We start from the raw sequence: 24,940 nt of genomic DNA on the forward strand, positions 1-24,940 counted from the left end.
CAAGGAGGAATCTGGCCCAGTAGCGATGTACTGTCTCTTGGGGCTCTTGTCTGATATGGGAAGGACGACATAAGTCTGGGTGGGTGGGCGTAGTTACGTCTGAATTCTGACCCGATCTGATATCCAGGGGCAGAGGAGCTTCCGGGCTTGGCATCTCAGACTCTGGAATGGTGGCCAATTTTCTCGCCCGTTGCCCAATTCTAAGTATGGGGCCTGGGTCACTTCCTCCCGCGAACGGGTATCCGGCACAGAGAGCTCGGTAGTCCAGACATAGTTCGTCCTCAAAGTAGAGGGATAATCCATGTGCGGCTCTTCCACTACCGCTATCTCATGGGTGACCGGTGGGGATTTAATATCCCTTTGGTCGGGTTTAAACCCAATCCGATCATAGTCTGTAGCGACTCCCAAAGCGGCGATGTGATCCAAGAGCTCATTAAGGGAGGAGAGCTCCATTAGATCCATCTATTCGGCGAGTTCCAAATTGACGTGGAGGCTGTTTTTGATGACCCGAGAAGTCATCGTCGGCGCGGCAGCCAATCGGGCGGTCATGACGAAGCCGCCTAGTCGGAGAGTTTGGCCTAGCGCCAGGGCTCCCCCAGAGGTGATGTTATCCTTGACGATGAGACGAGCCATCAAGTCTTGTAGCGATGACACAGAGGAACTCTCAATGAAAGCACCAATGTCGATGTCAAAACCAGCGGATCTTGGGTAGGGGTCCCGAACTGTGTGTCTAAGGCTAATGGTAATAGGAGGCAGGGGACACGATATTTTACACAGGTTCAGGACCTCTCGATGGAGGTAATATCCTACTTCCTGCTTGATTGATCTTGATGATATGAGTATTACAAGAGTTGATCTACCACGAGATCGTCGAGGCTAAACCCTAGAGGCTACCTATGATCCTGATTGTCCTCGTCCTACGGACTAAACCCTCCGTTTATATAGACACCGGAAGAGGCTAGGGTTACACAGAGTCGGTTACAAAGAAGGAGATCTAACATCCGAATCGCCAAGCTTGTCTTCCACACAAAGGAGAGTCCCATCCGGACACGAGATGAAGTCTTGAGTCTTGTATCTTCATAGTCCAACAGTCCGGCCAAAGTATATAGTCCGGTTGTCTGGATACCCCCTAATCCAAGACTCCCTTAGTGGGCTCTGGCTGCAGGCAGACGGTTGCTGCAGCAGGGCTTCCTGGGTCGCGGTGGAGATCTCCGTTGCCGGGAACGTGGCCCTGACCCGTGGCTGGCAGACGTTTGCCCGCACATGTGGCCTGGGCTGGCGGTGCACCCTGCACTTCAAGTTCGACGGCGACGCGACCCTCTACGTGAGGGTGTACGGGGAAGACGACCACCGTGCTGGGTGCTGTCCCAAAGACGATAACGGCGACGAGGTGCTTGGCATTGGCGGCGGTCGAGACGAGGGTGAAGGCGAACCCGCTCCTGGCGGCGTCCGCAGCTGGCCGAGCATCTGCGGCTCCTCCTCTAGTGACAGCTCCTCCAGCGGTGGCCGCGACCAGCCACCATGTTGTCGCGCCCGCCTGGATGGCGGTAGTGGGTCGTCCCGCCGCCGTACCTTGGTGAAGCGCGAGGCGGAATCCGATTGAACTCGGGATGACGGTGCGGATCCCTCCTCGTGAGCCGCCGCAGGGCGCGCGCCGTTTTTATTTTGTTTTTCTCCTTTTCCTGGATTGAGAGATAGAAGTAGGTGCCTCATAGGGGCGTGCAAGACTATTATCCTGAATTATCATGCTATTTCTATCGTTCCCGTGCTGCGTTATGGTGTTGCGGCAATGTGCTGGCACGTAGGAACAACTTAGCTCAGGATGTTCGCTGCGGTTTTCGCCTCGTGAGGTACTTGCCTAAGGCCTCACCGGGTGTCTTGAGGTCTACAAAGATCAGTCAGGAGAATAGTTTTCGAACCTTTGTCATGAGGGTGACCAACTTAGGTCCGGCGCTTTGCGTCGCCATGCCCGTGGGGCATGGACCAAGAGGGGTGCTCCCGTTGTGAACTTGAGTGAGGGAGCCTCACGAAATCAGGCAAGAAAGGGCTCACGAGGGCGCCCGCGTAGCCCCCTCGCGAGGCTTGCGAGAGAGAGAACGAGCCGGGAAAAAACCAAAGACAGAGAATCAAGGGCAGGGGACGGCAAACAACACTAGAGGCAACTCCAATAAAGTTTGAAACAAGGGAGAACAAGCCAACTGCGGAAAGAAAATGAAAACCGCGTCCGGCACCTAGTCTAGTCTTCGACGTCTTCTCACCAACGTGGAGCTAAGTGCTGCCACTAGGCGTGGGCGGGAGCCCCCGAGGCCGAAGGGCGGCACTCCGGAGACTCCGGGGCGTGTACAACCCCAACTCATTATTACGTGAGAGTGTCAGGGCGGTGAGCTTCACAAGCACTGGGCCTTCTTCACAGGCACTGGGCCTTTCTTAGGGCGGCGAGCTTCACAGGCATCGGGCCTTCTTTATAGGCACTGGGCCCTTCTTCACAGGCACCGGGCCTTATTTATAGGCACTGGGCCCTTCTTCACAGGCACCGGGCATTCTTTACAGGCACTGGGCCTTACTTCAAGGGTAGAACCTCCGGAGGTGCTGAATGTTCCACGCGTTCGGAATGGGTACCCCTTCCTAGGTCTCCAAGCGCGTGGCGCCAGGTTTAGAAACATGAACAACCTTGAATGGGCCCTCCCACGTGGGTGAGAGCTTGTGCAGCCCTTCCCTGGAGAGCACCCGCCTAAGCACGAGGTGACCTACCTCAAGAGTCCTGGGGCGGATGTTGTAGCAGTGGTACCGCCGCAACGCCCGCTGGTATCTTCCTGCTCGCAGTGCAGCCTCCCGTCGGTGTTCCTCCCCCAGCACGAGGTCCATCCCCCGCATGGCGTCCTGCTATGCTTCATCAAATGCTAGGATCCGCGCGGAGAGACGCCTGACCTCGTGAGGGAGGACCGCCTCTGCTCTGTAGACGAGGAAGAACGGGGTCTCGCGAGTCGACTTGGTGGTGGTAGTGCGGATGGACCACAGCATGGACTGGAGCTCATAGTACCAGCCCCTGCTGCAGACCTCCAGCTTCTTCTTGAAGGTCCTGGTTTTGAGGCCTTTCAGGACCTCTGCGTTGGCGCGTTCAGCCTGGCCGTTACTCCGGGGATGTGCCACCGAAGCGTAACATATCTGCGTTCCAAGGTTAGCAAAATATGTTTTGAAGAGATTGCTGGTGAACTGCGAACCGTTGTCGATGATGATGCGATTAGGGACCCCGAATTGGCTCACGAGGCCCTTGATGAATTTGACTGCAGAACCAGCCGGGATGGTACGGACGGCCTCAACCTCCGCCCATTTGGTGAACTTGTCGATGGCGATGTAGAGGTAGCGGTAGCCCCCTGGCGATGTCATCTACCTCTTGGTTGGTGCCGCGGGGCAAATGCTGGAGCTCCAGCCCCCAAAACTGCTTTTCCATCCTGTGTACCTCTGCGATATATGCCTCCATGTGCTCGTCCTTAGGCTCGTACACTTTGTTGGAGAAGTTGACGAGGAGCTGCGAGTCGCCCTTAATGACGAGGCGCTTCACCCCCAGTGCTGATGCAGCCTTTAAGCCCGCTATGAGGCCTTCGTATTCGGCTATGTTGTTGGGGACCATCTCGCCGTGCTGGAAACAAAGCTGTACAGTGTAATAGAGCTTGTCCTGAGTGGAGGATATGAGCACCACGCCGGCCCCCACACGATGTCGTGAGAATGCCCATCGGAGTACATGACCCAGCCGTCCGGTGCCTCGCTTCCTAGGAGAGTGGCCGATCTTCACCTGCTTCAAGCCCTGGCGCTTCTGTACATTATGCCACAAAATCTGCAAGTGCGGCCCCCTTGAAGATTCTGGTCATGCTGAATTCCAACTGAAATGCTTGCAGCTCAATGTTCCATTCGGCAACCCTTCCAGCGGTATTGGGGCTCCGGAGCACCCTTTCCAATGGGTAGGCCGAGACAACCTTGATGGGGTGACCTTGAAAGTAATGTCGCAACTTGCGCGACGCCACCAATAGCGTGAGCAAGAGCTTCTGAGGCATGGGGTATCGTGCCATTGCATCCTGCAACACCGTGTTAACGAAATACACAGGATGCTCGACGAGGGTGGGTGCGCCAACGGAGCCCGTGCCCTCCGGAGAGTTGAGCGCCTCCTGAGATGTCGAAGCCCCCAGCTTCTGGCTGCTTGGTGAGGCCCTTTCAGCCCCAGGGGTGTCTTTTTGTTGAGGCGGGTCCCTATCTGCCGAGCCTGTGGTCTTCGCGAGGCTTTCTTGGTCTGGTGCTGCCGCGGTCGGGGCCGTGTTCGGCCGCTATGTGGCCTTGGCCTGGCGCTCTTCCCAAACCGCCACTAGATCTGCACTGGTGGATTAGGGCTTGGCGGCGAGGTAGAGCACCAGGAGCTCCTCAGGGCGTGGCGCCACCATCACCGGAGGGCTGGTCAGGTACTTCTTGATATCTTGAAACGCTTCGTCGGCCTCTTGTGTCCATTCGACCAGGCCCTTCCTCTTCATCATCTTGAAGAAGGGCAGGGCGCGTTCCCCCAGCTTGGAGATGAAGCGCCCTAATGTAGTTACATGTCCGACGAGCTTCTGCATTTCCCTGAGGGTTTGCGGTGGACTCATGTCTTTGATTGCCTTGACCTTCCTGGATTGGCCTCGATCCCCCTGTGGGACACGAGGAAGCCCAGAAGCTTGCCATAGGGAACACCAAACACGCACTTCTCCGGGTTTAGCCACGGGTCCACTTCACGTAGGCTCGCGAAGGTCTCCTCTAGGTCCTGTATCAAGGTCTTCACCTCCCGAGACTTCACCACAATGTCATCGACGTAGGCCTTGGCGTTTATCCCGAGCTGCCGGCCCAGGGAGATGTGCATCAGTCGCTAGAAAGTTGCGCCCGCGTTGCGCAACCCGAACAGCATGCAGGTGTAGCAGTACACCCCACACGGGGTCAGGAAGGCAGTCTTCTCCACACCTTCTATCGCCATCTTGATTTTATGATAGCCCGAAAAGGCATCCAGGAAGCACAACAGGTCGCACTCAGCGGTGCAGTCGACAATTTGGTCGATGCGAGGGAGCGGGAATGGATCTTGAGGGCAGGCCTTATTGAGGTTGGTGAAATCGCCGCACATGCGCTCCTTTCCTCCCTTCTTTGGCACAACCACATGATTTGCCAACCATTCGGGGTAGCGAACCTCGCGAATGACACCTGCAGCTTCCAACTTGCGGGTTTCTTGGACGATGAAGGCTTGCTTCTCGGTGGACTGTCACCTTGCTTTCTGCTTCATGGGGCATACATTAGGGCACACATTCATGTGATGCGCAATCACCTGTCTTGGGACCCCCGCTAGCTGTTTGGGTTCCCATGCGAACACCTCCTTGTTCGCGCATAGGAACTTCACCAATGCCTCCTCCTGGTAGGGTCGAGATTGGCACCTATGGTGAAGGTGGCACCGGAGGACCCATCCTCATCAACTGGTACCTGCTTGGTTTCTTCCTTGTCTTGGGTGTACAGCTGCTTCTTCTTGGTTGGCGCAGTCCCCTTGGCCTGGGGGGTGTCAGTGTTGGCGGGCTGCGCTGCTATAGCCGTCTTGAGAGCGAGCTTGAGCACCTGCAGAGCGTCTTTGGTATCTCCAGCCACGGTGAGGATGCCGCTGCTCCCGGGCATCTTCATGAGGTTGTAGGCCGGATGGGTCGCTGCCATGAATTGGGCCAAGGTGGGGTAGCCGAGGATGGCGTTGTACGGGAGGCCGATGTGACCGATGTCGAAGTTGACCAGCTCCGTGCGGAAGTTGTCGTGGGTGCCGAAGGTCACCGAAAGGTGGGTCTGCCCCAGGGAGCTAGAGGAACCGCCTCCGACGCCTGACAAGGGCTTGTTGGGTTGGAGCCGTTCCAGCAGTACGTGGAGGAGGCTGAAGGCCTCCACTAAGAGCACGTTGAGGCCGGCACCGCCATCCATGAGGGTCCTGGTGATGGCCACCTTGCAGATGGTGGGCGTGCAAAGCATTGGGAGCGCACCCGAGCAGGCAGTGTTGACGGGGTGATCGTAGGAGCTGAAGGTCAGGTCGGCCTCGGGTGCCGCCCAACCCGGAGGAGCTCCGTGCCGCGTGAGGGCGGCTCCGATCTGGCGGGCGAATGGCTTGATGTGGCGGCCCGAGGGTGGCGCCTGCGAGCCTCCCAGGAGAGCTGCGACGAGCGGGGGCGCCGGTGCAGCGTAAATGGCGAGGGAGAGGTTACGCAGCTCCTCCCAGGAGGCCACAGAAGCTATTGGCAGGTGGAGCAGCCACATGCGCGGGACGCCGGTGAGGGCCATGGGAAGCCAGTTGGCCATCACCATGTCGTGGCCCCCGGCCTTGAGGGCGGCCTCCTCATACGCCAGCGGGAAAACCAGCGGGTCCGTCGTGCCGTTGTAGAGTGGCGGCATCTCTGGGTTGAACTTCTCCGACCAGTGCACCTGTCGCAAGGCGGGGGGCAAGGCTCGGAGCCCCCTGGCCCAAACGCTGGCGTCGTCCGCCAAAGCGGGCAGCGCGTTGTCTGCCATGAGGGCGAAGCACGGTGCTGATGGAGAGTATATCGACAAAAGAGAGAGCTCCAGCGCACCCCTACCTGGCGCGCCAAATATCGAATACCTGGTTCCACCGAAACCCTTAAGTTTCGAACTCTGGGGTGAGCACGAAGATCTTCTCCCTACCGATCCATGTCCCAAAACCTCGCCATGAATCTAAGCTACACGACGAACAACATGAGGGACACAAGGTTTATACTAGTTCGGGCCATCGTTGTGGTGTAATACCCTACTCTAATGTGTGGTGGTGGATTGCCTCTAGGGCTGATGATGAATAGTATAGAGGAAGAACAGCCTCGCGAGGGGTGTTCTTGAGCTGGTGCGGTGTTCTACTTGGTAACGATTCAATCAACTCTGTATCCGATCTCCTCTGGATGATCTCCCCTCTATGGTGGTGGCTATCTCTATTTATAGGGGCCCTAGTCCTCTTCTTAAATATTGAGCTGGAAGGGAGCCAACAACAACCATTTTGAAGGGGGACAGCTAGTACAAGTTATCCTGACTAAAGTTGGTGACCTCCGTCCTGCCGCTCTACTGGTCTTGGTCTCGTTGCACCGATACGGTAACCTTTGCTTGATGCCTCGGTACTCCGTGCCTGCGCTTGCTCCCTTTGCACCAAAGATGAGGACACTGCACCTGCTGGTGCCCACCTGGTCTCGATCGTCATGGCTTGCGTCACAAGTGTCGCGCGAGGTACTCCTTGCCTTGATCTCTCCGCCTCCTCGCGAGCCTGCCTGGTGAGGCCGCCCCTAAGGAAGCCTTGCGCCATCTGCCCCGCGAGGCTTGGTCCCTTGTGAGGGTCTTGAGCTTGGGTTGATGAAGACGGGCCATACTGGGCCGCTGCTTGAGCCACGCCATGGGCCGCAGGCAGGAAAGTCCGGGGACCCCCGTTCCCAGAATGCCGACAATGGCAAGCGATGGAGAACGATGAGGAGGCCCACCGACGGGAGCCGTTTGGGCGACGCGGGCGGCGAGAGCAGCCCGGCGCTCGGCGCGAGCTTGGCGAGCGTCTGTCATGGATGCGACGAAGCGACGGAACATAGATCAGCGGGAAGAAGATTCCGGTGCACCCCTACCTGGTGCCCCAAATGTCGGATATCGGGTTCTGACAAAACCCTGAAGGTTTGAACTTTGGGGTACGCATGAAGATCTTCTCCCTACCGAAATACGCCCAGAACCTCGCCGCGATTCTAAGCTAGCACGATGAACAACACAAGAGACATGAGGTCTATACTGGTTCGGGCCACCGTTTTGGTGTAATACCCTAATCTAGTGTGTGGTGTGCTGGATTGCCTCTTGGGCGGATGATGAACAGTATAGAGGAAGAACAACCTCGCGAGGAGAGGTGTTCTTGTGGTGGAACGCGGATGAACCTCCCTTCTCTTCCTATTGTGGTGGCTAGCCCTATATATAGAGGCCCTGGTCCTCTTCCCAAATATTGATCGGGAAGGGAGCCAACAACGGCCATTTTGAAAGGGGGCAGCTAGTACAAGCTATCCTGACTAAAGATGGTCTTCGACTGCCAAAGGCACTGGTGATGACGCCGTCTTGGGCTCCACGGTGACCTCCGTCCTGCCGTCCTAGGTCTCGTTGCACCGATATGGAAACCTTTTCCTGATGCGTCGGTACTCCGCGCCTGCGCTTGCCCCGTTTGCACCAAAGAGGAAACAAGGACACTGCGCAGGTTGGCGCCCGCCTGGTCTTGATCTTCGTCATGGCTTGCGTCACGAGCACCTCGCAAGGTACCCCTCGCCTTGATCTCTCCGCCTCCTCGCGAGCCTGCCTGGTGAGTACGCCCCTGAGGAGGCCTTGTGTCGTCTGCCCCGCGAGGCTTGGCCCCTCATGAGGGTCTTGAGCGTTTGATGATGAAGACGGGCCGTACTGGGCTGCGGGTGAGCCACGCCGCAGGCCGCAGGCAGGCAAGTCTGGGGACCCCCGTTCCGAGAACACCAACACCTTCTTCCTCGTCTACGGGGCCGAGGCGATCCTCCCATCTGAAATCAAGCCTGGTTCCCCGCGAGTCTTGGCATTCGACGAGGCGCGCCAGGATACTTTGTAGGGACTGATCTTGTGATCGGCGAGGAGGCCCACCGCCAGGCCTCCCTGCGCATCGCGAGGTACCGGCGGGCCTTGCGGTGTTATCACAGCTACAACATCTGCTCCCAGACTCTCGAGGTCGGAGACCTCGTCTTGAGGCGGGTCATCTCCAGGGAGGGCCTCCACAAGCTCTCACCCATGTGGAAGGGCCCGTTTAGAGTGGCCAGCGTCTCCACGCCAGGTGCCGCATGCCTCGAGATGGAGGACGGGGTCCCCATGCAGAACGCCTGGAACATCCAACACTTCCGCAAGTTCTACCCGTGATACTCTCACGTAATAATGAGTGGGGATGTACACGCCCCGGACTCTCCCGATGCGCTGTTTCGTGGCCTTGCGTGAGCTCCTGCCCACGCCCAAGTGGAATCCCCATGATCCATGCTGGCGGAACGATCGAACTACGACTATGCCCACGCACAAGTGGAGGCCCCATGCTTTGTACTGGAGGGAAGACTAGTGTAGGCACCGGACACAGCAGTTTTTGTTCTTGCTTCCTATAAGCCATTTGCGATTTCCTTGAATAAAGCTTGGAGTTTTGGTGTATTTTATCAGAAAAGGGTTGGGCTTTTTTCTTGCGGTGTTTCCCCTTTCTTGCGTTTTCCCGAAAGCAGCAATGGCTACCTGGTGCCCCCTCCCAAGCGTCCCGTGAGCGGGGGCTGGGCACGGTGTTTGCCCTCGGGCTAGCCCGAGTGGCATTTGGAGCCCAGTCCACGGCAACTGCGGGTTTGCCCCTATGCACACCTCACCAAGACTCTGGTATCCAAGTCCTCGCGCCATGCTCTTGAGCAAGTCAACATGCATGTGTTGCCCTCGGTCTCTGACCTCAGGAGCGCTCATCTCCTGGCCTCGATCAGGCATCGTGACCTGGCGTACCAGAGACGATCAACCCTCGCTCAGTGATTGTGGGCGCAGAATAAACAAAAAGGAAAAGCAGCCTATGGGAGTGTAGCACTTTTCCATACATCATTAAGGAGTTCCCACCAGTACCCTTTACATCCTTGTGAGGCCATATTTAAAATATCAACATGTAAAAGAAAAGGAAGGTGACCTAAGGGGACACATCATCGTCATCGCTATCAGTAGCATCATGCTCCTCGGCCCCGTGCTGATCTTCATGGTTGTCGGGGGCGAACCGAGCAATCAAATCATCCACATGATCCTCCAACCATTCCCCGAGGGTGTTGCGAATTACCCTGGGAACGGGAGCGATCACGGCCTCGAAGTCGAAGTCGGGGTCGGAGTGAAGGAGATGGCTGAAGACACACGTCAAACCTGCGCAAGGAGGTCACGACTTTCTCTTCAACAAGCTTGCGCACCTTATCTGCACTCCCTCAAGCCGCTCCATGATCTTGGTAAAAAAGGCGAGGTAGCCGGCATCGTCAGGCATGAATGGGCTAGAAAAGCTACCCTCGTAGATGGAGCATAGGGCGCGGCTATAGCCCTCCGTTCGATATCTTGGAACATCATGGAGCGTGTATGCCACAACCCTGAGCCTGATTTGCCTCGTCTGCTGCCCACTCCACCAGGGAGGTGACATCCCCCACTTCCTAATAGAGGGCCTCCATCTCAGCTTCGGCCGCAGCTTGCGTCAAGGGCGGCCTTCTAGCGCTTATCCGCCCCGGCCAGCTGCTTCTTGAGGCCGTCAATCTTGTCCTTCAGTTCTCCATGTCATGTGCAGAAATGGGTCTCCTGAAGCTTCAGCTTCTTGTGGTGGTCCTTGGTGAAGGCTCAGCGGGCCCCCGCAATCCCCTCATCGATCTTTGCCAGGACCCTGGCCTCCCGAGAGGCCAGTGAATCCTCAGCGGCCGTCACCTGGCGCTCCATCATCTCCAGCCGCTCGTGTTCCAGGTTTTATTCGGATGCCACCAGCTCCATTGCCTCTTCAAGGGTGCACAGTCTCGCTTGGCAGGCCGATAGCCCTTTCGCGGAGGCGGTCGCGGCGGCTTCGCGCGCTCGAGCTTGCCACTCTAGGGCATCGATGGTGTCCAGGAGCTCTTGCTCACGCTTTTCAGCGGCCTCACGTCGCCGGTCTGTGGCCTCCTCGAAGGCACGATCGCGGGCTTCTTTCGCCATAGTGGAGGACTCCTCGTCCTTCGAGCGGATGGCCTCGTGCTGTAGGTGGATCAAGTTGATGGCTACTTCGAGCCGGCGCCACCCGCACGCTAGGTGCGGGTGCGAGTGGATGTTGCAAAGCTTTGATTCGAGCCGGTTCAGTGCGCCCCTCGCATCCTGAAGAAGGCCATGCCGGGCGGCGCCTTGGCCGTGCGTGAGCTCCAATGCCCAGCCCGGGCTCCGTCCCGCGCTCCAGTCCGCGGCAGAGGCCCGGGAAGGTCCGGCCACGCTCGGCGTGGATCTTGGGCCTGCCGGCTCCCCTTCCCTGGCCCGGGGCGTGGCCCTACGTGGGCTAGACACCATGCCGGCCGTCGGCTCACTGTATACCTGAGTGCCGGCGAGAGATGGCGGGATGGGCAGGGGTATCACCGATGCGAGCCTAATGACGCCCCTAATGGAGGATGCCGGGGGTGCAGAACCGAGGCCCACTAGGGATCGCCTCGAGGGAAGTGCGATCTCTCCAACATGCGTAGGCTCGGCTGCCAGACTCGCGAGGCGCGTGGCTGCTGCATGCCCTGAACCCCCGGAAGGTGGCAGCTGAAGTGCCCTCGTTTCTTCGCCTGGAGAATATCGGAGGAACAGGTGCTCAGGGAGGCTTGTCGTACGAGGGTCAATAGAGGCGGAGAACTTACTCATCTGTGGCGACCCACTTTCTTCTCTTCAGGGCCCGCAGAGGCAAGCCGGCACCGCCCTGAAGTCGCCTCCTCCTCAAAGGGCCACAAACCCCAGGGGACGGTGCCCCGGGGCATGGCTGGCTTCCCCACGCACTCGAGGCGATGGCCGTGCCCCTAGGCAAAATGATGCCAGCTCCGTTCCAAGGCGCACAGGCAGGCCGGTTCGCAGCAGGCGGTTCGGTGTGCCCCTCCATCATCGCCAGCGACACTTCTCCCTCGATGCCCTTCGGGGCTGGCGTTACCAGGATGGGGTTGTCCCGAGGCCCCTCATGGCCCTCGGGACTAAACCCCCACTCATCGAAGCGAGGAATTCCCCTGACGAAATCTCTCCCACTCATGTAGTTGTAAAGGGGGAGCCCTTCCTGAGGAAGCGCACTGGCTTCCCGCGGGTCAGGCGGTGGAGTATCCCACTCAGCACATTGGGAGGCACAGAGGCCACCTGGAACCTCATAGGGTCCTCGCTGCCGATGAAGGCCCACATCGGAAGGGAATGGTGCTGGAGCTGGGCTATTTGTTATTGGACAAACTCCCTCACCACCATCGCCGTCTTCACGCCTGCCACTCACAAGTTAGCCATCCTCATCGTGACCCACGAGAGCATCGGGTCGGAGAGCCTCTCATGCTTCCACTCGGAGCTTGCCTTTGCCGGGGATGATGGAGTTTGGAGTAGGGGGTTGTACTGGGAGGCATCGACATATACCCATTGCCTCTAGAAGCCCTTTGCGTCTGGGTGGATCTCCGTGTAGATGCCCTCGCCCGTTGTAACGCTCGCTGCGCAGAGCGACACACACCCGAAGCACTGCGCATCGGCAATCAGCCCCAGGGAGAAGAAGTGGCAGAGTAGTGCCATCGAGGGGGGCGATGCCCATGAAGGCCTCGCAAAGGAATGCGAAAGAGGAGAGGAGGATGAAGGATTCTGGGTCAAAGTGCAGCGAGTGGACCTGATAGTGAGACAGCATGGCATTGAAGAAGTTTGAAAATGGTGGCAGCAGGCTGGAGAAGAGGGCATGGAGATGAAGGGCAATGGTGGTGGATTCCAACTCGATGGAGGGCCAAGAATCAGGCCAGATCTTCGTCACCTTCCACTCATTGGAGTCGGTCGTGATCGCCGGGAGGACCTTATCCAGCCCTTCACCATTGAGCATGGTGCCGACCCAGGGCAGGGTCTGGCCCACCTGGCGGCCCATCGCCGTCGAGGCCCTGCTCCTCCCCTCTGGGCGGGTCATGGCGTCGCAAGATCCAGCAGGCGAGACGCGAGCTTACTGGGGAAGGAAGGAGCGGGAGACGAGTGCATGGCAGGGCAATGATGGCCCCGCCACGTGTGCTAGGCTTTTTGTTAGCCTGGGTAGTTGCCGAGGCAATATGGGGAAGTGGGGGCGCATCCCATCATGCGCCAAATGTCGTGCCTGGCCCACAGGCGGTTAGGGCCCACGTCGCTTTGCCCTCCCTTCTCTGCCTTCACCTTGAAGCCAAGCTGAGTGCGTTGTGGGCCCGAGGGCTACTATCAGCATTCTGGGACCTGTTTACCTAGACCCCTCTACCTGTGGCCCAGCGCGTGGCTCCATTGACAGCCCGGCGTGGCCGAACTCCAAGGCTCCACGACCAAGACCCTCATGAGGCAAAGGTCATCAAGGCCACCCGAGGAGTAGCCCCCCAAGGCTGCGTCCAGAGGAGCAAACATCTCTAAGCAGGTGTCCCACCTCGCGAGGCACGCTTTGACATGAGCCATGATGATCAAGGCCAGGAGGACGCCAGCGGGCGCAGGAGAGGAGACTTTCCTCTTTGGTGCTAAGGAGGCAAGGACATATGCGGATTCCCAAGGAATCCCGCAAAGGTTTCCATTTGGTGCAACAAGACAAGACCGCTGGCTCGGCAGGATGGAGGTCATCGCCGAGCCCACCACTTCGTTAGGACCAAAAGTTTTGCAGCGAAGACCACCTTTAGTCAGGATTGGGTGTACTCCTGTCCCCTTTGAAATTGGCCGTTGTGGTATCTATCGGCATCCTTGACTTGGGGGTATCCAGTCCTGCCTGCCTGCGGCCCACCACGTGGCTCCATCGATGGCCTGGTACGGCCGAGCTTCGACATCAACATCACAAGACCCTCGCGAGGGGCCAAGCCTCGCGAGGCGGACAACGACAAGACCACTGAAAGGAGTTGGCCTCCTCAGGAGGGCTCCTGATGGGCGGAGAGATCTATGCAGCTACCTCATGAGGCTCACCTGACGTGAGCCATGACGACCAAGGCCAGGCGGGTGCAGAGGGCAGGTTTCATCTTTGGTGCAAGGGAGGCAATGCACAGGCGCGGAGTCCCGAGGAATCAACCAAAGGTTTCCATTCTGATGCAACGAGACCAAGACCGCTAGGACAGCAAGAAGGAGGTCATCAGCGAGCCCACCATAGTGTCACAGCCAAAGGCTTTTCGCAGGCGAAGACTACTTTTGTCAGGATAGACTGCACTACTTGTCCCCTTTCAAATCCTGCCGTTGTGGAATCCCTTCCCGCTCATGTTTGGGACGAGGACCAAGGCACTATATATAGGACTTAGCCACCACCATAGGGGGAGAGAGATCGATTCCACTGCGAGCACCACACCAGCTCAAAAACACCTCACCTCCTCAGGCTTGTTCATCCCTTGTACTTGTTCACCCATAGCCCCTCGAGGCAATCCATCACACCACACTGGAGTAGGGTATTACACCACAACGGTGGCCCGAACCAGTATAAATCTCTGTGTCTTTGTGTCTCTGTGAGCTCTATGTGCTAGGCTAGGGAGGATCGCGAGTAGGCAGGCTGTGCAGGTTGAGATCTCCACACGCACCCCAGTGTTTGAACCTCTCATGGGTTAACGGATCCCGAAATCCGACATTTGACGTGCCAGGTCGGGGTGCGTCGAATCTCCTGTCACATCGACCAGTCCTCCTCCGCTCCACCGATGCCATGGCCGACGCCCTGAGAGCCCACGTCGAGCACTGGGTCATCCAGACCTCCTCGGCAGCACCCACCAGCGAAGAAGACCTCCAATCTGCGCTGCTCACGGCCCACATTCCGCCGGGGGCGACTGGCAACGGGGGCGCGCAGCGGAGTCTTCTCCTCTGGCGTCGCGCCGCAGCTGCGCGATTTACGAACGACGCTGCAATAACTGCTCGACACTCATGCATGGAACATGCGAACATGTGGGCGCCAGTCATTGTGGCCCGTGAGCTTCTGCAGCGCAGGCTGCTTGAGAGCGGCCGCGACGGCCTGCTGCAGCGGGTCGCTGAGCTGCTTGACGCAGCGTGCAGGGGGGCGGTGCCGTTCTACACCCTCCCCACATAGTAGGTGCTGGTGGGGGCGCGCGCTCACCCAGGACACAGCCGCGCGCCCTCTCCCAGGGGCCACAAAGAGCCTCCCGAAGCCAACCAGCCTCGTGGAGCAGCCTGTGCCGCCCCAAACGTGCCCCCTCGGCACAGGGCTGCTTCGGACGACACCACCAGGGGCCGCGTTGGAGTGTCGACACCTAACCAGCAGGACCAGAGGATGGCGGAAGGGAGCGGGAGCGTTAGGCGGCCGGGCGGCGCCCCTGGTGCGAACATCTCGGAAGCCTACATTCTCGTCATGATGGATCCAAGGCATGCGCTAGGAGAGGGCCCCAGCCAATCCCCCGTGCCAGGCCGGGCGCTGGCCATACACAAGGCCGAGCTCTCCTTCGAACCACCACCAAGCCCTGCCGACGTCCCCAACAGCGGCAGCCTCTGGGTATAGTTAACATTGCAGGGGCACGCTTACACTGACCATGGATCGCAAGTAAACCAAGACGCGATGACCACCAGGACCCTCAGGACAGCGGACCCTCCTCAGGAGCGCAAAATATGTTGGGAGCAGCGCGGGGGAAGCCCAGCGGCAGGGCCCTCCTCGCGCTGCGCGAAGCAGGATCTAGCCTGGAGGTAGGTTCTCTGTCGGGGAAGGCGTCGGCGAGCCCTTCCCCTCGGCAGGGGCCCTACGGTCGCCGAGGACGCCGTCAACGTCCCCTTGTCCCCTTGGTCTTGTCCTGGTTTCCGGTCTCCCCAACGGTGGTCAGGGGTGGCGCACGATGGTGTCCTCGTCGGGCGATATGAAGCAAGGCTCCGGCCTGTGAAGGTCTCCGCTCGTGACACTCTCACGTAATAATCAGTGGGGCTGTACACGCCCAGAGTCTCCTGAGTGCCGTCCTGGGGCCTCACGGGGGCTCCCACCCACGTCCTAGTGGAAGCACCATGCTCCATTGTGGCCGTCAACACTGTCCCCAATGACTATGCCCAGCCAGTGGAAGCACTTAGCTCCACGCTAGTGAGAAGACCGAAGACTTAAGACTGAAGACCAGTTAGGCGCCGGACGCAGCCGCCTACTTTTTGCCTCTCTTTTGGTAACCGCTTACCGACTTTTTGAAGCAGTGTGTTTTCTGTGCATTTATAAAACAGGGGGAGTTTTCTTTTTCTCGTGTCGCTCTCTTGCCTTTAGTTCTTGTGTTCTTTTCTTGGAGCTCGTGACCACTACCCTGCCCTCTAGCACCTCACGAGCGAGGGCTAGGTATAGTGTACGCACTGGTGCTGATCGCTCCCCTCAGGGGCTCGAAGGTGCGGCCGCCCTGCACGCCCACCTTGCCACAATCTGTAAGTCGGCTCCTCACGAGGCACTCTACGGCAGGCTAGCAGGCCCCTCAACAGGCACAGGGCCTCGCGAGCCAGCTGCAGGCTTGCCTGAGGAGAAGGGGCGCTGTCGCGGCATGAGGCCTCACTCAGGACCCATGAAACCCAAGATAAGTCAAAAACAACTATCATGTTCATCGGCACACAGCCTTGCTGGGCCCCCCTCCGGGTGTTACTTCAAAAAGCATTTAGCAATCTCATATATCCTAAAGGGCACCCCCTTTTCAAAATGCACTCACAAGGATGCGCTTGAGTTTTCATATAGGTCAAAGTAAAAGAAATATGGGCCTAGTTGGACGCGCCTTCTTCATCACTCCCGTCCATGCTACTTGTGCTGAAGCTGCCACCCTCCTCTTCATCTCCACCCGCGCCAGCCCCTTCAGCTACGAGCACAGCCGTGTCGTCTTCAGGAGTCATCTCCCTCACCATAGCATCCAACATGACCGTCCACCTAGTTGGCAAGCTTGTCTTGGGTGGCAGCAGGAACGAGGGATAGCACGGTGCTGAAGTGGAATTGGGAGTCAAGATTCAGGAGGTTGCTGAAGATGCGCAAGAGCGCGCGCCCAAGGAGGTCTCGGCTACTCTCCTCAATGAGCTGGCGGTCTTTTGCAGCCTAGTCCTCTAGGCGGGTCATGATATCGGGGAAGAAGCGGAGATGGCTGGCTTAGTCGCTCTCGCGCGGGTGAGGAGCACTCTCATCGCAAACGGCACCCAAGGCGTTGTTGGCTCTCAAGCGTAGACCCTGGAGCATGGGGCCGTGTTCGCGCTCCAGCGTCAGGCGGCGACACTTTTCACTCAAAGCCTTCTCCAGGAGGGAGGCGGTGTCCTCGGACTGCTTCCGGAGAGAGGATATCTCAGTGCGAGCAGAATCTAGGACGGATTCAGAAGAAGCTAGGGCTTCCCGGGCAGCGTCCTTGCTCTGCTTCACCGCCTGCAGCTCGGTCTTCAGAATGGAGGTCCGGCCCTTAAACTCAGCCTTGAGCAACTCTAGGTCCAGGCGGTGCCCCTTGGCCAGCTTAGCACGTGCCTTATGCACCTTCTCCTCCACCTCCACCTGGACCTGAGCTTCTCGGGCGGTGACAGCATCCTCTGCCGCGGCAGCTTGTCGCTCCCTCACCTCCAGCCTTTCCAGCGCCAATATATGATCAACGGCCTCCAGTGTCAAGTCCTCATGGCACCTCAGAACCTCCTCTTCCACAAGGGCCACCTCACCTGGTGAGGAGTCCACCAGGGCATGATGCTCCTCGATTTCGCGCAGCAGGGCAGCACTCGAAGACACAAGATCTCGCTCCCGCTCCTCAGCCGCCTCGCGATGGCGGTTGGCATCCTCGACCTCTTCCATGGCGCGAGCGTGAGCTTCTCGAGAAGCCGCAAGTGAGGCCTCCACGCGCGCTTCGGCCTCGTCTCGCTGTAGCTTCCCAAGGTTGATGGCCACCTTCAGCCGCTGCCATTCACCCTCCAAGCGGCAGTTCTCTGCTTCAAGCCTGGTGTCGACGTTGGCGAGCTCCCCGCCAAGATGGACCATCGCGCTCATCGCTTCAGCAAAGAACCTAAAGCGCACCATGCTGTGGCCATGAGCAAGCGCGAGCTCGTTGCTAAGATCTTCACCGGCTCCAGGTCGCTTGGGAGGCACTGGGGGCTCCGGCAGTCGTCGGCTGGGGGCTGGCTGGTGGGGCCCCACAGCTTGAAGACAAAGGCTTCCTGGAGGACGCCCCCTGCCAGCAAGCACAAGAGAGAGGATCACCTGCGCACCCTTCACCTCGCGGACAGAGTCACGGGGGGAGAGAACATGGGGCTCGGTTCCGGTGCACCCTCGCGGTGTCGAGATGGAGGGAGCCAGACTCATACCATGCGCAGGCTTAGGGTGCTGGGGGCTGCACGTCAGTGCCGTGTTGGGGCTCTTGGGGGTCTCCGCCTCCCGTGGTTTGTTCTTCATGAAGATCCTGCAAAACCCCAGCCATGAGAAAACGCAGTACACTCGGAGATCAGGAGCGAAGGTACTTACTCGTCGGCGGCCACATATCTCTTCGGCTTCAGCGGCCAACGGATGCCATCGTCGCGGAACGGGGACCTCTTCCTCTTCAGGAGTGACTCAAGGCATAGGCGGCGCCGACCTGGGCCCGACGGGCGATCCTCAGGAGGGGGAGCGTCTGGCGTGATATCTGGAGCAGAGGTCCCAAGGGCAGGGGCGCCCGGCGTGGCCTCCTGGCTCACGGCTCCCGAGCCATTGATGGGCTCCTCGTCGCCAGCAGCAGCTGTCGAGCCACCGACCCAGGCGTCGGAGGCCCCTGCCTGTGGAGCCTGGTGTTGCGCAGGCTCTGCAACAGCCCCTGCCGGAACCCCAGAAGCTTGAGACTCCCGAGCCTCTAATAAGGCTGAGCCTCCGGAGGAGTTCTCGACAGCTGACGGAGGCGCGCATCCCCCTGCCTCAACACTTGGGGTGCACGCAGCAGGGTCGCTCAGGAGAGGAGCAACGAAGACTGGATTCTCACAGGGTCCCTCAATGCCCTCGGGAAGCAACCCCCACTCATCAAATAGGGGCATTGGCCCCGCGAAGGCTTCCTTGTTTGAGCAAAGATAAAGAAGGCAGCCGTCACCCGGGAGGTCAGTAGGCTCGGGCTCGCCAGTCAGGAGCTTAAGCACCATGCTCAAGGTATCGGTAGCAAGCGACGGCTCCTGCAGCCTCATCGTGTCTGCGTTGCCGGCGAAGTCCCACATCGAGCGAGAATGGCGCTGAAGGGGAGCAAGGCGCTGCTTCACGAATTCCTTCACCACCATTGGCACTGTCACCCCTAGTTCCTGGAGCCTTGCCAACCTCTTCCAGACAAAAGCAAGACGCCATTCCGTGAGCTTCGCATGGCACCAACCAGAGCTTGGTGAAGCTGGCGACCCAAGAATCGTGAGCAGGGAGCTGAACATGCGGGCATCCATCAGAAGCCACTTCTTCCGGAATCCCTTTGTGATGGGCGAGAGCTTGAAGTCGATCCCCGAGCCAGCAGTCATGGCCACAGCTTCGAAGGTCGTGCACCCAGAGCGATGGCGAGCGTCCACCAGCCAGAGCACGAAGTAATGCCGAAACAAGGCCACAGAGGGAGTGATGCCCACCATGGCCTCATAGAGGAAGGCGAAGACGGCAAGGAGAATGAAGGAGCGGGGATCCAGATGCAGCAGATGGATCTGGTAATGCGACATCACATCATTGAAGAAGGGGGAGAAGGGAGGAATCTACCCAGCAAGAAGAGCATGAAGATGGATGAGAATCTCAGTGGCGCTCATCTCTCTGGTCCGCCAAGACACAGGACAGGCAGCCGTCGCCCCCCCCCCCCCCCCCTCGTTGGAGCTGGCGGCGAGCGCATGGCGAACCTTGTCCAGCCCTTCCTTATTGATCGCCGTCGACTGCTCAAGGGCCGGCTCCAAGGCCGGCGGAGGACCTGCCGGTGCACGTGGCTTCACCTTCTTCCTCCTTGGCTTGGGAGCCATGGCGAATACCAAGAGAGAGCAAGGCTCCAGCACCAGATCTACAGATGCGGCGACACGATTGGGGAGGAAGAAACAAGAGCTGGGCATGGCACACCATGAACTGCAAGTTGCGCTGGCAACGGGCGGCTACTGGGTCTACCGGATATCAAGGCGGCATGGGGAAGTGGAGACGCCCATGTCCCATCAACCGCCACGTGTCTCTAGGGCCACAGTCTGCTAGGGCCCGCGCTCCATCCTTGCCCTTTGGCTTCGCTTCGAAGCCAAGTCCGAGCGTGCCTTGGGCCCGGGGGCTACTGTTGGCATCCTGGACTTGGGGGTATCCAGTCCTGCCTGCCTGCGGCCCACCATGTGGCTCCATCGACGGCCTGGTACGGCTCAACTTCGACATCAACATCACAAGACCCTCGCGTGGGGCCAAGCCTCGCGAGGCGGACGACGACAAGACCCCTGAAGGAGTTGGCCTCCTCAGGAGGGCTCCTGTGGGGCGAAGAGATCTATGCATCTACCTCATGAGGCTCAGCGGACGTGAGCCATGATGACCAAGGCCAGGCGGGCGCCTGGCGGGTGCAGAGAGCAGGTTTCCTCTTTGGTGCAAGGGAGGCAGGCCACAGGCATGGAGTCCCAAGGAATCAACCAAAGGTTTCCATTCTGGTGCAACGAGACCAAGACCGCCAGGACGGCAAGACGGAGGTCATCACCGAGCCCACCGCAGCATCACGGCCAGAGGCTTTTTGCAGGTGAAGACTACTTTTGTCAGGATAGACTGTACTACTTGTCCCCTTTCAAATCCCTCCATTGTGGAATCCCTTCCCACTCATATTTGGGAGGAGGACCAAGGCACTATGTATAGGACTTAGCCACCACCATAGGGGGAGAGAGATCGATTCCACCCCGAGCACCACACCAGCTCAAGAACACCTCACCTCCTAAGGCTTGTTCATCCTTTGTACTAGTTCATCCATAGCCCCTCGAGGCAATCCACCACACCACACTGGAGTAGGGTATTACACCACAATGGTGGCCCGAACCATTATAAATCTCCATGTCTTTGTGTCTCTGTGAGCTCTGTGCGCTAGGCTAGGGAGGATCGCGAGTAGGCAGGCTGGGCAGGTTGAGATCTCCGCATGCACCCAAGTGTTTGAACCTCTCACAGGTTGTTGGATCCCGAAATCCGACACTATCCCTTCCCGCCTGACCTATGAGGGAAGAGGACCAAGGCCACTATAAATAAAGCCTAGTCTCCACCGTAGAGATGGATCAGATCCTCAACCATTGAGCTCTCCCAAGGCGGCTCACACGTGTACTAGTTGATACTCATCCTCCTCATGAGGCAATCCACCCCACAACGGGAGTAGGGTTTTACACGTGAGGTGGCCCGAACCTGGGTAAACCACTGTGTCCACTTCTTCTTCCCGCTCGCTCGAACTCAACAAGACCAGGCTGTGGGGCAACAAGCAGCAATTTGTAGCTGCGCAAGATCCTTCGCACACGCCCGAGAGTTTGAACCTTGTTTGGGTCTGCGGAGCCCCGATTCCGACAATGTATGTTGTGATTCCCTTATTGGTGTTATGTGAACGTCGACTACATGACACTTCACCATTTTTAGGCCTAAGGGAATGCACTGTAGAGTAGTTATTAGATGATGGGTTGCTAGATTAACAGAAGCTTTAACCCTAGTTTGTGTGCTACTTCGTAAGGGACTGATTTGTATCCATATGTTTAATGCTATGGTTAGAGGTTATCTTAATACTTTTCTCGTAGTTGTTGATGCTTGCAAGGGGGTTAATCATAAGTGAGAGACTTGTTCAAGTAAGAACATCACCCCAGCATCGGTCCACCCACATATCAAATTATCAAAGTAGCGAGTGCAAATCAAACCAACAAGATGAAAGTGACTAGATCAAATTCCTGTGTGCCCTCAAGATCGCTTTGCTTATTATAAGAGACTGTTTTGGCCTGTTCTTTGCTACAGAAAGGATTGGGCTACCTTGCTGCACTTTATTTACTGTTACCGTTACTTGTCCATTACAAATTATCTTGCTATAAAACTACCTGTTACCGACAATTTCAGTGCTTGCAGAAATTACCTTGTTGAAAACCACTTGTTATTTCTTTCTGCTCCTTGTTTGGTTCGACACTCTTACTTATCGAAAGGACTACGATTGATCCCCTATACTTTTGGGCCATGAATGTTGTGTTACATTTACCCTTGTATGAAATGCTTAATGGTCCATCAAGGTTTCGAGCCTCCTCTTTCCTCTTCGTTCTTTTTTCTCAATGGACAGAAGGATTCCTCGCATACAAGCTTCCCGCGGGGGTGATGGTATGGATACCCAAATGACGTTCAAGTTATCATTTTACAGCAAGAAGTACAACAAAGGAAAATTTAAGTTGGAAAACTTTGAAGCAAATTCTTTGTTGTAGTTGCAACTTTTCCTTGAATGATTTTGGTCTTTACATGAAAAACCTACACGTGGCGGAACCTGGTCAGGATCAATTGCACTCTTATTTTGTTTCGAGTCCGCTCAGCAACTTAAGTAAGTAGCTGCATTGAGACTGTCAAGTATAACCTTGTTGACAGCGGCACTTACAATAGGCTGCTAAGGATCCGTTCCTCAAGCGCTCACAGCAAGAGTGTGCGCATCGACAAGTTTCTGGCAAGCGTAGGGTATAAAACATGCAAAGACAGGATGTAACAAGGGAGGCAACATACTTTCATCCAAATACACAAAGTTATATTACATCTAAAGAATAGTGTAGTTCTAATCAAAGATAAATATGTATCTTACATGAACTACACTTGCGACAAGAGATGGCGAGGGGACTAGTGCCTCTGTTGGCCCTCTGTTCTAGGGATCTAGCCAACCCTGTCGGCGATAGGAGCGACAAGCTCTTCGGCAGCCTTGGTGTCGGCTCCCTTCGGCAAACTGGTCAAAACTTTGGAGGGATCAATGCCAGGGTTCTGGTATACCACTTTGACGAGCACCTTGAAGAGGACATCCCAACAAAGCTTCCATGAGGCTTTCCAAGAACAATGTGAGCTTGGCGCTGGTGGCATCCCTCTCATTGGTAGAAAAGTGATAATCGTACAGACCCATGACGGATAGCCGTGCAGTGATACCTTCTGCAGCTACCACAAGACGATTAGTCCAGAACTTCATGGTGTCCTTGTACTCGTTGAAAGAGTTCATAGTGCTCTCAAGAAGGGCTTTCTCATTCTAGAGATCCATTGACAGTATCATTTCCCGCTCTCTGGTGCCTTCAAGGGTCTCTTCCGAGGTGGTTAATTTCAGATTTGGCCAGCAATGACATCATTAGCTTTAGTGAGCTCTTGGTTCTTGGCAGAAACTGAGGTTTATAGCTCTACCATGGTGTGAGATGTCTTATCCCTATCTTTTTTGAGCGCCAAGACCTCCTTCTTGATGAGGGCAAGATCTTCTTAAAGTTTCTTTACCTTGCCCTCCAATTCATTCTTGGCGTCCCCTACAGCTTCGGTGGCATTGACGGCTTCTTTGATCTTGCCAGTGTGGTCCACAGCTTGAGCTTAGATTGCCTCTTTGTGCTTTTGCTCTAGTTCCTGGGTCTGCTATGCAAGGAGGGCTTGGATTTCATCATCCATGCCACAAAGTTTGGCGGCAAGTGCTTCCTTATGAGCGACAAGCTCTTCCTCATGTGTGTCAAGACCAATATTGCTCTCATTTAGTTTAGGATCTGCCGCTGCTATCCTTTGCATAGCCTTCTCTTGCACCTTGTTGGCTTCGGCCTTCTCCAAGATAAACTTCTACCAATCAATGGCAAGCTGCCTCTAGCGGTCTTTTAGATCTTGGAGGCTCTCATCATACCCGAATTGCATTTCTTCGACTCATCTTTGGAAATATGCTTCCTCCTTTTCTACAATAGCTTCCCGGTGGTCTAGACACTTCACGCAGTTGCTGTAGTGGGCCTGAAGTTTGCTGAAGCTCTTATTCATGGCCAGGAGGATGCTGTGCTCTTTGGATTTGTCGCTTGGTCATGTTGGCCTTCAAAAGCCTCAGATCTGGTGGTGGCAACCTCGCCACTAAGGACCTCTTTTTGGTGTACACCTCAATGCTTGATGTGCTCGAGATACTGATGAATTGAAAATCTCCAACCTTCAAGTACTTGCTTTACCTAGGCGCTTCAAACGACGAGGGATGGTTGATAGTGGTCATCGTCTCATCGGCAACGCTCGCCTCCATAGCCATGATAGCACTTGGCGCACCTGGAGTAGGAATGCTACCAGTGGCCTCGACGGTTTCTTTGGCGGCCTCCTCGGTAGTATCTTTGGCGGCTCATTCATTGGCAGCCTTGGTGGTTCTTCATTAGTAACCTTCGCGGCTTCATCAACAACAATCCTGCTAGCCTCATCAGAAGTGTCTTTAGGGATCCCCTCGATATTGATATGGACGTCCATATCATTAGTTGGAGGTGGATCAGAAAAAGTGGAGAAGAAGAAAACCAAATTCAAGATCAAGTTCAACAAAAAGACCAAGGAATAAAAATGCTTGACGGAGAAGGACTTACTGGACTATATCTGTCGAGGAGGTATAACTTCTACTTCGACAACCTCAGTTATCGTCGCCTGGTTGCCGACAGTCTCATTTGTCGACACATCATCAGTGCAGACAGGCTCGTCGGTTGAGGTCCTTTCTAGAGAGCTAGTTCCCGAGGCTGTGGTTGACGGAGGCGTCGCAATTGAATCTGCCTCTGAGCGTTCTTCTTCATGATGCTCTTCTCCTACTTCCTTGTCAATGCCAGAGATGACAACTTCAACACCAACACTTGCCAAAGGAAAGTGGACAGTGGCCTCACGCTGGTGCTGATAACCACAATGTCCGCATCCGCACTGTGCTTATCATTAGTTTATCCCCCGCTGTGGGCCTCACCCTCTTTATCATCCTTTGCACCAATGTTTGCTCATTTGTGCAAAATCAATTCAATATAAAGCAAATCAAAACAATATAAACAAGAAATCAAGAATAGATGAAAATGGGTGAAGACGCATACTCTTCTTCCTCCTCTTTGTCACTGAGTATAGAGAGGTCCCAGACACCTTCAGGTCCAGTGCTAGAGGTGGGAGGTAGAGTAGGAGTTCTAGCTCGCTTGATTGCCGCGGACAAATTGACAAGATCCAGTTGCTCCAATAGTTGATGCGGTTCGCCTCCTCGTAGAGGTGCATCACACTTGCTGTAGTTCAGAAGCTTGGCGTCAAACTCCTTGCTGCCGGGTAGCCTTGGCGGTCGCTCCTTTGTCGATGACCTCATCACCTGAAGATGGAGGATGTACCGGCTCTGCAGACAGCTTGCTATCGGTGTCAAAACTGGTA

Source organism: Triticum aestivum, chromosome 2B, assembly GCF_018294505.1.
Source record: "Triticum aestivum cultivar Chinese Spring chromosome 2B, IWGSC CS RefSeq v2.1, whole genome shotgun sequence".
Lineage (NCBI taxonomy): Eukaryota > Viridiplantae > Streptophyta > Magnoliopsida > Poales > Poaceae > Triticum > Triticum aestivum.